At 43.9% G+C, this 17,871-nt stretch overlaps 1 pseudogene; it reads right to left on the reverse strand.

Moving 5' to 3' along the window:
- LOC124013044 overlaps positions 1 to 17,871 on the reverse strand; it is a 51,975-nt pseudogene that overhangs the window by 3,546 nt on the left and 30,558 nt on the right.

A 17,871-nucleotide genomic window follows, 5' to 3' on the forward strand; every position in this document is an offset into this window, starting at 1 on the left:
GGACCATTATTGATGCACAAACTATTGAGCGTGAAAAATCCCAGCAGTGTGGCAGTTGTTGACACTCAAACCGGTGCGCCTGGCACCTACTACCATACCCCATTCAAAGGCACTTTAATCTTTTGTCTTGCCCATTCACCCTCTGAATGGTACACATACACAATACATGTCTCAATTATCTCAATGCTTAAAAATCCTTCTTTAACCTGCCTCCTCTCCTTCATCTACACTGATTGAAGTGGATTTACCAAGTGACATCTATAAGGGATCGTAGCTTTCACCTGGATTCACCTGTGCAGTCTATGTCATGGAAAGAGCATGTATGTTGACTAGTTGTGTATATATCTATATGTTGACTAGTGGTGTATATATCTATATGTTGACTAGTGGTGTATCTTCTCTATATGTTGACTAGTGGTGTATCTATCTATATGTTGACTAGTGGTGTATATATCTATATGTTGACTAGTGGTGTATCTATCTATATGTTGTCTAGTGGTGTATCTATCTATATGTTGACTAGTGGTGTATCTATCTATATGTTGACTAGTGGTGTATCTATCTATATGTTGTCTAGTGGTGTATCTCTCTATATGTTGACTAGTGGTGTATCTCTCTATATGTTGACTAGTGGTGTATCTATCTATATGTTGACTAGTGGTGTATATATCTATATGATGACAAGTGGTGTATCTATCTATATGTTGACTAGTGGTGTATCTATCTATATGTTGTCTAGTGGTGTATCTATCTATATATTGACTAGTGGTGTATCTCTCTATATGTTGTCTAGTGGTGTATCTATCTATATGTTGACTAGTGGTGTATCTATCTATATGTTGTCTAGTGGTGTATATATCTATATATTGACTAGTGGTGTATCTCTCTATATGTTGACTCGTGGTGTATATATCTATATGTTGACTAGTGGTGTATCTCTCTATATGTTGACTAGTGGTGTATCTATCTACATGTTGACTAGTGGTGTATATATCTATATGATGACTAGTGGTGTATATATCTATATGTTGACTAGTGGTGTATATATCTATATGTTGACTAGTGGTGTATCTATCTATATGTTGACTAGTGGTGTATCTATCTATATGTTGACTAGTGGTGTATATATCTATATGATGACTAGTGGTGTATATATCTATATGTTGACTAGTGGTGTATCTATCTATATGATGACTAGTGGTGTATCTCTCTATATGTTGACTAGTGGTGTATCTATCTACATGTTGACTAGTGGTGTATATATCTATATGATGACTAGTGGTGTATATATCTATATGTTGACTAGTGGTGTATATATCTATATGTTGACTAGTGGTGTATCTATCTATATGATGACTAGTGGTGTATCTCTCTATATGTTGACTAGTGGTGTATCTATCTACATGTTGACTAGTGGTGTATATATCTATATGTTGACTAGTGGTGTATCTATCTATATGATGACTAGTGGTGTATCTCTCTATATGTTGACTAGTGGTGTATCTATCTACATGTTGACTAGTGGTGTATATATCTATATGTTGACTAGTGGTGTACCTCTCTATATATTGACTAGTGGTGTATCTCTCTATATGTTGACTCGTGGTGTATCTATCTATATGTTGACTAGTGGTGTATCTATCTATATGTTGACTAGTGGTGTATCTATCTATATGTTGACTAGTGGTGTATCTCTCTATATGTTGACTAGTGGTGTATCTCTCTATATGTTGTCTAGTGGTGTATCTCTCTATATGTTGACTAGTGGTGTATCTCTCTATATGTTGACTAGTGGTGTATCTCTATATGTTGACTAGTGGTGTATCTATCTATATGTTGACTAGTGGTGTATCTATCTATATGTTGACTAGTGGTGTATCTATCTATCTATATGTTGACTAGTGGTGTATCTATCTATCTATATGTTGACTAGTGGTGTATCTCTCTATATGTTGACTAGTGGTGTATATATCTATATGTTGACTAGTGGTGTATCTATCTATATGTTGACTAGTGGTGTATCTATTTATATGTTGTCTAGTGGTGTACCTCTCTATATGTTGACTAGCGGTGTATCTATTTATATGTTGTCTAGTGGTGTATCTATCTATATGTTGACTAGTGGTGTATCTCTCTATATGTTGACTAGTGGTGTATCTATCTATATGTTGACTAGTGGTGTATCTATCTATATATTGACTAGTGGTTCCTAGAGTGTCCACTAGGGGTCAGTAGTAGTCCAGTACCCTCTGAGAAGGCTGTGTCGGTGCTCTCTCCGAATCCCATGGATCCGTCCGACAGCCACAGCTCCCTCTTGGACAGCAGGAACATCTGGGTGTTCAGACTGAACTCAGCCGCCACCGGGTCACTCACCTGGGGTGGTCAGAGGGCAAAGGTCAAACACAGGCACCAAGAGAGTTGATAAGATTTAAACATTTGGTTCAATGCATTTAATCAACAAGTATCTGCTACTATTATTTTTTTAGCCTCATACAACACCAAGACAAATCAACATTGGTGAATGACAAAGTTTCCTCTTGATTCTATTGTCTTGGGTATGCTAGTCTGCCAGAGACTGTGGGTATGCAGTGGTGGTGGTGACCTGCTGGAAGCGGATGTCCATGTGGAAGGTGAGGGGTTCTCGTGGGTGACACACTGGGGGAATGCTGAACTCCCCATTGGGAGAGGCACTGCAGGGGATCATCTTCACTGTGTACGTGCCAGAGTAGTCCCGCACCTACAGACAACAACATTACAACATCATTAAAACAACTTTAAAACACACCAACCATTTAAGGTAGTTACTGCTGGTCTGGTATCCATACTGTACGTGCTGCTAAAGATAACCCTAGTCTTCTGTCATTACCGTCTACAGCACAAACACTAAGAATACAAAGTCAAAGGTAGACTCAGCGATATGACGTAGGTACACAGCATAGTGGGTCCATTTCCTCAACAACTAAGAGCGCTCGGCTGTTTTGGTCCTGCATCTACCACGCTCTGACAGCGTGAAGCGAATCCGTGCACATACGCAGATACTGTTTGTGACAGTAAAGTCTTGTCTCTCGCTCATCGCAATATCTACCGTGCAGCTCGTGGCCTCGTCATATCGCCGAGTCTACCTTTAAGACAGACAATGAACAAGATGGCAGCTCACAGCGAAGTCCGAGACGAAGCTCCACTGCTGCATGGGCTGGTTGTAGGTGGGCTCAGTCCTGATCAGGGCCAGGGTGAAGGTCAGGCCAGAGAGGTCAGCACACATCACCATGGACGACAGAGTGGTTCCTGGAAACACACAGTCAAACCTCTCTTTAATCTCACACATACATCATAAGACCGGCGTTGTATTGTAGACTGTACGTCGCACCTCGTTCTTAATGAAAAGGGTAATGTCATGTTGACATTTGGCAGAACAACCCCTAAGACGGTTCCATTCTAATAGCGGTACAGGATCTGGGTCACAGTGCAACCCAATAGGAGGGAAAGCTATACAATCACCCTATCGGGGGGGGGGGCGTAATACCTGGGTGGGACATGACAAACTGTCCCCTGAAGCGGGCCTCAGTCTTGAAGTTGACCACTAGACGTCCCTCCTCGTTGATCCTCATGCTGGTGGGGTACATGGATCCTATAGGGACACAGTCACATCAAACCAGGGTTATTGTCCACCTCTATCATTCACTGGTGACATACTGCATAGGACATTATTTACATTTTAGCCATTTAGCAGACACTCTTATCCAGAGTGACATACAGGAGCAATTAGGGGTAAGTGCCTTGCTCAAGGGCTCAAGGGCACATCATACTGCAAGCCATCCACCTCAAGGGCACATCATACTGCAAGCCATCCACCTCACTGTAGTACTTAAAATAGCCAACAGTGGGCCGAATTGGCTGTACCTTGTAGTTCAGCCTCCGGCGGGCTGCCGATTCCGTCCTGCCACAAGATGGCGGTGTCGTACACAAAGGTGAGCTTGAGCTCTGACTGCAGGTCAAAGTGCTGCCATCCTCCCACGGCGACGGGGGGAGTGGAAGACGTAGGACACATAGAGAGGCACGCGCAGAGTCACATAGGACTGAACCAGGTTCAGCACCTAGAGGAAGAGCAACACAGAGATACATAGTCAGGGTCACCTTCAACTGTACCTGGATCAGCATATACCACAGTACAAAACAGAAGGATAGGAACACTTCAGAGCATTCAAGCATGAAAGGTCACATAGAGGGAATTTAACACAGAGGGAATTTCAAAATGTCTACTTTCAACGTGTGTGTGTGTATTTGCATCAGTGCATATGTGTGTATGTCTCTCTCTCTCTCCAGTACCTGTCCATCCGTCCCGATAGAACCTCCACAGGTGGTGAGCAGCTCGGACATGTCGTAGTAACTATTAAACTCCCACAGACAAGCCTCCAGATTCAGGTTCCTGTAGAATCTCAGGCTGTTGGTGGAGCGCATGTCGGCGCTGTACTGGTAGGGCGATGTCTCGCCGATGATCTCAGGGTTCTTGGTGGCGTCGGTGATGAAGCCGTGGCCCGTCTGGATCTCGTTGAAGTCCAGTAGGTTGGAGCAGCGGTGGTTGCCCACGCGCGTGCCGTCCGGAGACAGGGTCAGCTCGAAGTTGGACAGGGGCCGCGTAGAGATGACCGGTAACATGCCTGAGGAGAAGAGGGGTGAGAGAGAGACGGTTTCAATACATCATCAATCCATTGCTTTATTAATAAATATGTTAATGACCTGGTAACTTTTTACCCTTGACAACTGATCTTGAATCAGTTCTTTCTACCTCAGTCCAATTGTCAAACTGACTCTAGACCAGTAGGTAAGGACATGACAGAGCCTGTTACTCACCGTCCATGTGCGGCATGTTGACAGTGAGTTTGATGAGGTTGGGGAAGTCAGGGTCGTCAGGGCCGGTGTAGCGGATCTTAGCAGAGAAGGGCTCAGCTCCCACCGTGCCAGAGATACGTGGTTGACACAGACCTACACAGACACACGAGACATATTATTGTCGGTTAGACAATCGTCCTTGAACTCTCCATCACAAGGCCTACGTAACTCTGTCCGAATAAGGACATATAACAGATGTCATCAACAGTCATGAAGGTTGATGTCACTGAACTCTGAAGTCCCCCCCCCCCCCCCCCTCCCAGTCTCCACTCACCCTCCTCCCTGCTGACCACCATGATGGGACTGGACAGCTCCAGACCAGCATCCCCGTTCGTATTGAACGCCCGGGCAGCACACTGGACTCTCGACCCAGCCTGGGGAAGTAGATGGAGTCCAGGGTGATGGACTTAGTGTTGGTGAAGAAGGTGTTGGTGTCCACCTCTCTCAGGGGCGAGGTGACCCCGTCCGACCCGCTGGGGGCGCTGACCAGCCAGCGGTACTGGGTCAGGGTGTCGTTGATGCTCTCCGCCGTGCAGATGGAGCCCGTCTTGTCAAAGTCGTGGTATTTGGGGTTGCAGGCCTGCAGGTGAGGGAGGGGCCACAGATACGTGAGATTATGGCATATGTAATAGGACGATACACAGTCGTCTTGTAAACCGCGCTTTACGAGGCTATATGCAATGGTATATCGGTAATATGTATTTGAGACACGTGTACATTTGTTATGCCGGCGAAAGGGTCTCATGTTTAGGATTTAGTCAGAACTGGAGAAAGCATTTCAATGGGAAACAGATTGATTTACCACTTAAACAACAGGTTTTGAAACTATGAAACACAAAGACCTTCAGTTTGAAGCCTCGGCTTTTTGGACTGGATGAAAGTATTCCGACCTTGTCGCTAGCTTTACATGGTTAAACACCTGGATATGAGGTGTGTGTGTCTGTGTGTCTAGGGGGGTTGCATTCTGCGTGTGTGTGTGTCTGGGCCCTGTGGCCACCACTCACCGTCACACAGACGATGGGGTAGCCAGTAGAGGGGTGAGGGTTGTCCCTGGCGCGGGCCGTGTCATCGTACATTAGCAGGGACACCACAGTAGGCACAGCCGGGAAGGTGACGTCTGCCACGCTGTCCATCTCCTCGATGTACACAATTGCCTTACTCATCTGATGAACGGGAGAGAGAGATTCAAAACACCATTCCGTGGGTATAGTAGACTTTATTGTGTTCTACATTGTAAACTTGGACGTTTGAGAAGGTGGAGTCCTCCTTAGAACAGCATATTTGTAATACCAAAGGAGAAAAGTGAGTTAAAGTGAGCGTACACCTCTAGCATTATTTGTGTCAGGTTAGTGGTATGGTACAGTACATGTCTGGGATGCCACATAGCTGTGTTTATAGGTCACACTGCTCTGTGGATTGACTTGAGGGACATTCTCATAGCATGGACTCAACCAGGAAGTCTTTTTATAATAGCTGGTGATTTGGGTGCTGGGGGCTGCTGAAAGTGGCAGCTGCTGCCTGGCTATTTGTGTGTTTAAGTGTGTGTGTGCATGCCCTGAGACCTGCTGAGGGTATTTATATGGTGTGTGTGTGTCTCGGTGGGTGATCTAGGTGGGTGTCAGCAGCATACCACCCTGCATCTCACTGCTGGCTTGCCTCTGAAGCTAAGCAGGGTTGGTCCTGGATGGGAGACCAGATTCTGCTGGAAGTGGTGTTGGAGGGCCAGTAGGAGGCACTTTTTCCTCTGGTCTAAAATAAAGAAGATCCCAGGGCAGGGACATTGGGGACATTGCCCTGTGTAGGGTGCCATCTTTCGGATGGGACGTTAAACAGTGTCCTGACTCTCTGTGGTCACTAAAGATCCCATGGCACTTATTGTAAGAGTAGCGGTTTTAACCCTGGTGTCCTGGCTAAATTCCCAATCTGGCCCTCATACCATCATGGTCACCTAATCATCCCCAGCTTCCAATTGGCACATTCATCTCCCCTGCAACTATTCCCCAGGTAGTTGCTGTAAATGAGAATGTGTTCTCAGTCAACTGACCTGGTAAAATAAGGGTTAAATGAATGCATAAAGTGTGTGTGTGTGTGTGTGTGTGTGTGTGTGTGTGTGTGTGTGTGTGTGTGTGTGTGTGTGTGTGTGTGTGTGTGTGTGTGTGTGTGTGCGTGCGTGCGTGCGTGCGTGCGTGCGATCCCATGCCCTCAGTCTTACCTGCATCTCTGCGACCATGTACTCATCAGGTTTCATGTGGACGACGAAGGCTTCTCTCATCTCTCTCTGGCCGTCATACAGGATCTGCACCTCCACAAAGTGTTCTGTCTCGCCCTCCTTGAACTCCACATCTTGAGAGACACACACAAGGTTAAACAAGAGCTTAATAAGGATCTTTATTAAAAATGTATCAGGTCGTTTTAGGTGTGAATGGGTTATACACGACGATGCCCATCACAGTATGACAACGATGGCTGTATATTCTACGGTAACAGAATAATGCTGAGAATTTAAAATGTATGTCAAACAAGAAAAATATCATTGCAAAGTTAAACAAACCATACAACTCTCTGACAAGACTACTTTTAACAACTGACACTGAACATTTGACATAAAAACGAATTTACTTGAAGAACAGTGCAGATGCAAAGTTTGGTAACAGAATGACAGTATGTGCTGTTTCTTCAACTAAATGTGTTTTTGTCAAATGTTCAGTGGACATTATTAAATGTCGTCCTTGTCCATAGAGTCGTATGGTTTATTTGACTTTACAATCATTGTTTTATTCTTTGACATCCATTTAAAGCGTCAAATCTGAGTCTCAGCATCATTCTGTTACTGTGGTAAGGCCCCTACCCTTCTCTCATATGGTTCTGTTCTAACGCCCATACTAGCATCCCACTTAGAATGAAGCAATATTTTGGACAATCTAAGAAGGATTCTAGAGTGGATAATGGAACATAGACTACAGTTCCTGTATGTGTACTCACCCTCCGACAGCAGGTTGTAGTCCTCTCTGGACCTTAGGGTTAGTTATGTCTGTGTTACATGATTAAACTATATAATAACTTAATGCTAGGACTCACCCTCCGACAGCAGGTTGTAGTCCTCTCTGGACCTTAGGGTTAGTTATGTCTGTGTTACATGATTAAACTATATGATAACTTAATGGTAGGACTCACCCTCCGACAGCAGGTTGTAGTCCTCTCTGGACCTTAGACAGCAGGTTGTAGTCCTCTCTGGACGTTAGGGTTAGTTATGTCTGTGTTACATGATTAAACTATATAATAACTTAATGGTAGGACTCACCCTCCGACAGCAGGTTGTAGTCCTCTCTGGACCTTAGGGTTAGTTAAGTCTGTGTTACATGATTAAACTATATAATAACTTAATGGTAGGACTCACCCTCAGACAGCAGGTTGTAGTCCTCTCTGGACGTTAGGGTTAGTTATGTCTGTGTTACATGATTAAACTATATGATAACTTAATGCCAGGACTCACCCTCCGACAGCAGGTTGTAGTCCTCTCTGGACGTTAGGGTTAGTTATGTCTGTGTTACATGATTAAACTATATGATAACTTAATGGTAGGACTCACCCTCCGACAGCGGGTTGTAGTCCTCTCTGGACCTTAGGGTTAGTTATGTCTGTGTTACATGATTAAACTATATGATAACTTAATGGTAGGACTCACCCTCCGACAGCAGGTTGTAGTCCTCTCTGGACGTTAGGGTTAGTTATGTCTGTGTTACATGATTAAACTATATAATAACTTAATGGTAGGACTCACCCTCCGACAGCAGGTTGTAGTCCTCTCTGGACCTTAGGGTTAGTTATGTCTGTGTTACATGATTAAACTATATGATAACTTAATGCCAGGACTCACCCTCCGACAGCGGGTTGTAGTCCTCTCTGGACCTTAGGGTTAGTTATGTCTGTGTTACATGATTAAACTATATGATAACTTAATGGTAGGACTCACCCTCCGACAGCGGGTCGTAGTCCTCTCTGGACCTTAGGGTTAGTTATGTCTGTGTTACATGATTAAACTATATGATAACTTAATGCCAGGACTCACCCTCCGACAGCGGGTTGTAGTCCTCTCCGGAGGTGGCTGACCCGTCCTTGGTGTGGACCCTGACCAGGGAGACCTTGGAGGTGTCTCCTAGCCTCAGGACAGGGATCTTCACCACGGCTGTCTCCCCCTGGATCTGGGGCTCCCGTACACTGTACTTTATCTCACTGAAACGGATGATGGGCTCTAAGGAGAGAGAATACGCTTAGACTCCCGATGCAAAACAGAACAAACTACTGACTCTAACACTCTAGAGACTGAATCAAATAATTCATGCAACCGTGTTTTGGCATTTAATTTGTAATACTTTGTTAGATAGATCTATACAATGTAGCCCGATGTTCGGTGTGCTAGATATCTCCGTGTTCCTTGGGTAAAGCTTACTGTCTTTCTCGTCAGTAATGGTGACCACCGCCTCGCTCTGTTCCCCTGTGGAGGCTCCGAAGGGTGACTTGCTCTTGGGCGTTCCCAGGACCAGACGGAACTCCTCGTCCTCCTCGTATAGGTTATCATCCACCAGGTTCACCACACACTCCTTCTCACTCTCCCCTGTGGGACAGGCGGACAAGGGGAACACAGCGTTAACACATAGAAATATGAGGATATGGGGGGTTGGCATATAAAAAGACATTGAGAGAGAGAAGGGGTAGAGCTAGGGAAGGAGGGAGAGAGAGAGAGGGAGGGAGAGAAGGGGGAGAGAGAGAGAGGGGTGAAGAGGGAGAGAAGGAGAGAGGAGGAAGGGAGAGGGAGAGAGAGACAGAGAAAGGGAGAGAGAGAGAGACCGGGGTTACCTGGGAAGAAGGTGATGAGTGACCCGTCCGTGTTGGGCCTCTCATCATAATCCATCATGACCTGGGCAGAGCCTTGGCGGGTGTAGCAGCGCACCGTAGACCTGTGACTGATGTCTCCACTACGATACACTACGGCCTTCATCTCTCCGTCCGCCTCATCCACCTTATAGGCAGCATCCTTGAACTGAACCTTGGGCACTGGAATGATAAGTAGATTTGAATTAGGCTCTGAAAAGAACAGAATACTACTTATCAATACTGTGGTTTTCTAGTAGCTCAATAATATTTTCATGGCTTCTGCATAGGGAGCATAGTTTAATTTTCTCATTGCTCACTGACTAAATGTGCCTTAGACAATCATCTCAAAGCTACTTTTATATGGATAACAAAACACAAACAATTCATAGAAGGAGAAAAGCTAAAACAGTGGTTATGTTAGCACTAAAACAGTGGTTAACACTAAAACAGTGGTTATGTTAGCACTAAAACAGTGGTTAACACTAAAACAGTGGTTATGTTAGCACTAAAACAGTGGTTAACACTAAAACAGTGGTTATGTTAGCACTAAAACAGTGGTTAACACTAAAACAGTGGTTAACACTAAAACAGCGGTTATGTTAGCACTCAAACAGTGGTTAACACTAAAACAGTGGTTATGTTAACGCTAAAACAGTGGTTAACACTAAAACAGCGGTTATGTTAGCACTCAAACAGTGGTTAACACTAAAACAGCGGTTATGTTAGCACTCAAACAGTGGTTAACACTAAAACAGTGGTTATGTTAACACTAAAACAGTGGTTATGTTAATGCTAAAACAGTGGTTAACACTCAAACAGTGGTTAACACTAAAACAGTGGTTAACACTAAAACAGTGGTTAACACTAAAACAGTGGTTATGTTAATGCTAAAACAGTGGTTAACACTAAAACAGTGGTTATGTTAGCACTCAAACAGTGGTTAACACTAAAACAGTGGTTAGCACTCAAACAGTGGTTAACACTAAAACAGTGGTTATGTTAATGCTAAAACAGTGGTTAACACTAAAACAGTGGTTATGTTAATGCTAAAACAGTGGTTATGTTAACGCTAAAACAGTGGTTATGTTAACGCTAAAACAGTGGTTAACACTAAAACAGTGGTTATGTTAACACTAAAACAGTGGTTATGTTAGCACTAAAACAGTGGTTATGTTAACGCTAAAACAGTGGTTATGTTAGCACTAAAACAGTGGTTATGTTAGCACTAAAACAGTGGTTATGTTAGCACTAAAACAGTGGTTATGTTAGCACAAAACAGTGGTTATGTTAACGCTAAAACAGTGGTTAACACTAAAACAGTGGTTATGTTAACGCTAAAACAGTGGTTATGTTAGCACTAAAACAGTGGTTATGTTAATGCTAAAACAGTGGTTATGTTAACACTAAAACAGTGGTTATGTTAGCGCTAAAACAGTGGTTATGTTAGCGCTAAAACAGTGGTTAACACTAAAACAGTGGTTATGTTAGCGCTAAAACAGTGGTTGACACTAAAACAGTGGTTATGTTAATGCTAAAACAGTGGTTAACACTAAAACCGTGGTTATGTTAACACTAAAACAGTGGTTATGTTAACACAAAAACAGTGGTTATGTTAACGCTAAAACAGTGGTTATGTTGACACTAAAACAGTGGTTAACACAAAAACAGTGGTTATGTTAACGCTAAAACAGTGGTTATGTTAATGCTAAAACAGTGGTTAACACTAAAACAGTGGTTATGTTAGTGCTAAAACAGTGGTTATGTTAATGCTAAAACAGTGGTTAACACTAAAACAGTGGTTATGTTAACACAAAAACAGTGGTTATGTTAACGCTAAAACAGTGGTTATGTTAATGCTAAAACAGTGGTTAACACTAAAACAGTGGTTATGTTAACACTAAAACAGTGGTTAACACTAAAACAGTGGTTAACACTAAAACAGTGGTTGTTAACGCTAAAACAGTGGTTAACACTAAAACAGTGGTTAACACTAAAACAGTGTGTGAAAAAGTGTGTGTGTCTGTATAATTCATGGTCAGTGACAGTATCATTAATAGTGATGGTGGTCTTGCTGGGGGCTATATATCTACATGTTTGGGGATGTGTTACAGAGTGTGTATAACTCACGGTCAGTAACAGTATCATTAATAGTGATGGTGGTCTTGCTGGGGGCTATATATCTACATGTGTGGGGATGTGTTACAGAGTGTGTATAACTCACGGTCAGTAACAGTATCATTAATAGTGATGATGGTCTTGCTGGGCTCTCCCAGCACAGCGTTCATGGGCATCCTCAGCACCAGGTCAAATGTTTCCGGCCCCTCCAGCTCCGGCTGACCCAGGTCATCCAGGATGGTCACTCTGAATGTCTGCATGGTCACCCCGGGGGCAAAGTCCAGGTTACGGCTGATGCCCACGTAGTCCAGGCCGGCTGGCAGGGGGACACGGGGAACATAGAAATAGAACATTACACATATATCTTTATGGAGAGAGAGCCAGCAAAGGCATTGGAATACTACCATAACAGAGTGAGATGACACCGGAATGTTTGAGAAATATTAGGAACGATCGGAAATTCTGTGTAATTACACTGATAGAGAGATTGTGAATAATGTGAAAACAGAGATTGAGGGACTCCAGGGGAATTGTAAATACTGTGACACATACAGTTGCTTGCAAAATAATTCACCCTCCTTGCCATTTTTCCTATTTGGTTGCCTTACAACCTAGAATTTAAAAAAAAATTCATTTGATTTACACAACATACCTACCACTTTGAAGATACTAAATATATTTTTATTATGAAACAAACAAGAAATAAGACAAAAAACCTGAAAACTTGAGTGTGCATAAATATTCACCCCCCCCAAAGTCAATACTTTGTAGAGCCACCTTTTTCAGCAATTACAGATGCAAGTATCTTGGGGTATGTCTCTATAAGCTTGGCACATCTAGCCACTGAGATTTTGCCCATTCTTGAAGGCAAAATTGCTCCAGCTCCTTCAAGTTGCATGGGTTCCGCAATCTTTAAGTTATACCACAGATTCTCAATTGGATTGAGGTCTGGGCTTTGACTAGGCCATTCCAAGACATTTCAATGTTTTCCCTTAAACCACTCAAGTGTTGCTTTAGCAGTATGCTTAGGGTCATTGTCCTGCTGGAAGGTGAACCTCCGTCCCAGTCTCAAATCTCTGGAAGACTGAAACAGGTTTCCCTCAAGCATTTCCCTGTATTTAGCGCCATCCATCATTCCTTCAATTTTGACCAGTTTCTCAGTCCCTGTCGATGAAAAACATTCCCAAAGCATGATGCTACCACCACCATGCTTCACTGTGGGGATGGTGTTCTCTGGGTTATGAGAGGTGTTGGGTTTGCGCTAGACATAGCATTTTCATTGATGGCCAAAAAGTGAAATTCTATTCTCATCTGACCAGAGTACCTTCTTCCATATGTGTGGGGAGTCTCCCACGTGCCTTTTGGCAAACACCAAACGTGTTTGCTTATTTCTTTCTTTAAGCAATGTCTTTTTTCTGGCCACTCTTCCGTAAAGCCCAGCTTTGTGGCGTGGACGGCTTGAAGTGGACAGATACTCCAATCTCCGCTGTGGAGCTTTGCAGCTCCTTTAAGGTTATCTTTGATCTCTTTGTTGCCTCTCTGATTAAGGCCTTCTCTCGGCAGGTTTGTTGTCGTGCCATATTCTTTCCATTTTTGAATAATGGATTTAATGGTGCTCCGTGGATGTTCAAAGCTTCAGATTTCTTTTATAACCCAACCCTGATCTGTACTTCTCCACAACTTTATCCCTGACCTGTTTGGATAGCTCCTTGGTCTTAATGGTGACACTTGCGTGGTGGTGCTACAGACTCTGGGGCCTGCAACACCACTAAGAACAGGTGTATATATACTGAGATCATGTGACACTTAGATTGTACACAGGTGGACTTTATTTAACTAATTGTGTGACTTCTGAAGGTAATTGGTTGCACCAGATCTTCTTCAGGGGCTTCGTAGCAAAGGGAGTGAATATATATGCACGCACCACTTTGAAACAAGTTATTTTTTTCATTTCATTTCACCAATTTGGACTATTTTGTGTATGTCCATTACATTACATTTAAATTACAGGTTGCAATGCAACAAAATAGGAAAAACGCTAGGGGGGATGAATACTTTTGCAAGGCACTGTATTCTGGAAACGCTACACCACAAAGAGGATAGGAATAATAGATCTAACATTCACGTTCTTCTTCTGACCTTCAGCAGAGACGGGGTCACTCTTCCTGGAGCGGACGGTCACTGTGGCCGTCTTGGAGAGGTCAGTGCCAGTCCTCCAGACCCTGACCTCCACATAGCCTGAACTCTCATCCACAATGTAATCTAGTTCTCCAAAATACAGAGAGGGCTCTGTGTGTTCGAGGGAGAAAGAGAGATATGGGGGAGGGAGGGGAGAGAGAGAGAGGTCAGGTCAGTATATTATCATCTACATCTTACAGATATGAACATTAAGCTACAAACATGTGGTTTCAATTAAGGATGTCTTTCGGGAAGAAGCTGTCATGGGATAATCCACATTTCTGGTCTGAACTCTGCTTGTCAGATACAGTTGGTACGGCTGACAGGGTCACCCCCCTCTTTCCCTCTCTTTCAAGGAAGAGACCTGTCACCCCACTCATCCCTTCATCATCCTCCCCTCATCGAGGCCAGACAGTGTCGTCTGAACTCAGTGCCAGAGGTCTACAGTGCACACCTGAAAAGCCAGGTAGAAATGGGGGATAAGTGAAAGGGGGATGAGTTGGGGGGAGAAGAGGGATGGGATGTCCACCTTGTCTGATGACAGTAGCACTGATAAGAGGGAGGAGATGGGGGAGGCAGCACAGACAGGAGGATCTCTCTACCTCTCCCTCTCTGAGTAATAGACTAGAGGGAAGGAATGCATATCCTTGGAATACACAGCGGATTAATTTCTCTACACCCCTCTATAACAGCCAGACTGATCATCACTAACAAGCTACTGCTGTCTACTGTACACCCCTCTATAACAGCCAGACTGATCATCATCACTGACAAGCTACCGCTGTCTACTGTACACCCCTCTATAACAGCCAGACTGATCATCACCAACAAGCTACTGCTGTCTACTGTACACCCCTCTATAACAGCCAGACTGATCATCACTAACAAGCTACTGCTGTCTGCTGTACACCCCTCTATAACAGCCAGACTGATCATCACCAACAAGCTACTGCTGTCTACTGTACACCCCTCTATAACAGCCAGACTGATCATCACTAACAAGCTACTGCTGTCTACTGTACACCCCTCTATAACAGCCAGACTGATCATCACTGACAAGCTACTGCTGTCTACTGTACACCCTTCTATAACAGCCAGACTGATCATCACTAACAAGCTACCGCTGTCTACTGTACACCCCTCTATAACAGCCAGACTGATCATCACTAACAAGCTACCGCTGTCTACTGTACACCCCTCTATAACAGCCAGACTGATCATCACTAACAAGCTACCGCTGTCTACTGTACACCCCTCTATAACAGCCAGACTGATCATCACTAACAAGCTACCGCTGTCTACTGTACACCCCTCTATAACAGCCAGACTGATCATCACTGACAAGCTACTGCTGTCTACTGTACACCCCTCTATAACAGCCAGACTGATCATCACTGACAAGCTACTGCTGTCTACTGTACATCCACTAATGAGGTTGATCTATAATTGAGCTTTCTGCCACTTCTATAAGGGGCAGATACAATATTGTGACACTCGTGATTATTTAGTCTATAGCTGGATAAAATAGTAAAAGTAAGACATGGAGAATAGGAAGTATGTACACATTTAACTGACTGTTAGGTGTAGAGGATTTTAAGAGGTGGTCTAGAGATGTTTTTAGACTAGGGCTTGTACTGCCGCAGTCAGACAATCACCGCTGACCCGCTAAAACTTGGCTTACTCTCAATGCCTCTCAATCACCAAAGATACTGTGTAGTAACAGGGGTGGCTGGTTAGGGGGAAGGAGAAATGGCAATCCCTAAAGGATCACTGAGAAGGAAGAGCCAGACTAATAACAATGAAGCCTAATGCTGGCTGGGGTCCCAACCACAGGTTTGCTCAGCCAGGGAGATGGGTTTGCACACACACACACACACACACACACACACACACACACACACACACACACACACACACACACACACACACACACACACACACACACACACACACACACACACACACACACACACACACACACACACACACACACACACACACACACACACACACACACACACACACACAGTGTTGTCACTTTAGATATCAGGACCCACCAAGAAGTTTGTGGCACAATGGAGGAATGGATCTTTACATTGAGAAGACATCTCCTCTTGTCGCCTGGAGATCATGTCTGGGAATGCACGCTGATTACTTAGACATAACGTTTCCATTGTACTCCAAATTACAGGGTGGGGAGTGTAGCCCAGACTGTGAGTGTGTCTGTCATTAGAACAAACCAGTTAGTGAAATGAATGAGCTCTGAAGGGTGGGAGAGAGGAAGGAGAGGAGGAGAAGGAGGAGGAGAGAAGTGCAAGAGGAGAAGAAGAGGAATGGCTCAGAGAGACAACTAAAGAGAGATAAATGACTCATTCAGTCAGAGTGGATGGGGAGGACTGGAGTGGCTTCAGATTCAGAAAGTAAATCACTTGAACACTAAGGGGCAGTTTCCCAGACACAGATTAAAGGCTGATTTTCATGATTTTTATGTGTTTTCTATATATTTCCACACTTTGAGTTTGGAATAATACTGTGAAATAGCTGTTAGTGTAAGAGCTGTTTGAAAAGGCCGCCTGAAATTTCAGCCTGTTTTGGTGGGATGGAGTTTTGGCCTTCCATGATGACATCACCATGTGGTAATAAGAAAGAGATTTCTAAACCTCTCTACCAGTAATGGCTCATTTTCAGTTTTCCCCTTCCCACTCAGACCACTCCCAGACATTCATAGAAAAGTTCTTGCTTGAGAAATGACCCTTTGCTAAGAAGCCATTTTTGTGTATTTTTGTCCATTTTAATTTAAAACAATCACGGTGAGGTAATTCATTCTTTCCCAGTAATGATTTGATATTGAGATAAAAACGGCTGCATTGGACCTTTAAGACTGGTCCTGGATTAACAATCATTATCAATGGAAAATCTCCGTTGAATGTGCTTCTTGGTTTACCTGTGTCCAAGAAACAAACACATCTCCTTTTTCTCATCTAAAGCCTACGGGTGATATTTGACGTACCGGTACATGCAAACTAAAAGAGGGAACATTTATGTTGATATGATATATGTTGCACTTTCTTTTTTTCTTCTTCTTTTTAAACTTCCAGAGCATCCTTGAAGTTGCAGACAAACCATCACCATCACCCCCATCTCAGATAACAGCTACACAATTAAAACAAAAATGGAGGCTGAACGCCATCAAACAGGAGTCGGAGGAAAAACACGCCTGTCATTTGACATTCCTCTCCCACAAATCCCTGTTTCCCCCTGTTTCCCCACCTGCCTCTTGGCCCTTGCAACACAAAGGGAAGCCCTCTGTTTCCCCCCAGCTCCACTGAGTGGTGGAGTTGGAGGAGTGTCTCAGAACAAAACACGTTCAGAGAGCTGTTTTATGTGTCATGACAGAGGGCTGTCCAGTGTAGTTAAGACTGGAGTTTCTATTATATTCTATTTTTTCTCTTCCAAGTTCTACCACCTGTTGCTAGAAGTATATGATTGTAGAACAGATGGAGTGTGTAGTCAGGGGTAGAGCGAGAGGAGGGGGGGGGGAAGTACCCGGCAAAGAGAGGGAAGTCAAGACAAACATGTTGGGAGAGGTGCTTTTGTCTTGGGTTGAGTGTGTTTGTGTGCCACTGTCTGTCTGTGTGTGGCTTTGGGGAATGGTACCATCCATGAGTGGACCTGTAGTGGAATAGATTACACAGAGAGACCAGTGGTTACAGTAAAGAAGGGCATCACCCGGGCTGGAGGATCCCCAGCACCCGGTCTCTGGTTATGGTGTTGATGATGGCTGGAGGATCCCCAGCACCCCGCCTCTGAGTT

This window comes from Oncorhynchus gorbuscha, linkage group LG24 (genome assembly GCF_021184085.1).
Source record: "Oncorhynchus gorbuscha isolate QuinsamMale2020 ecotype Even-year linkage group LG24, OgorEven_v1.0, whole genome shotgun sequence".
NCBI lineage: Eukaryota > Metazoa > Chordata > Actinopteri > Salmoniformes > Salmonidae > Oncorhynchus > Oncorhynchus gorbuscha.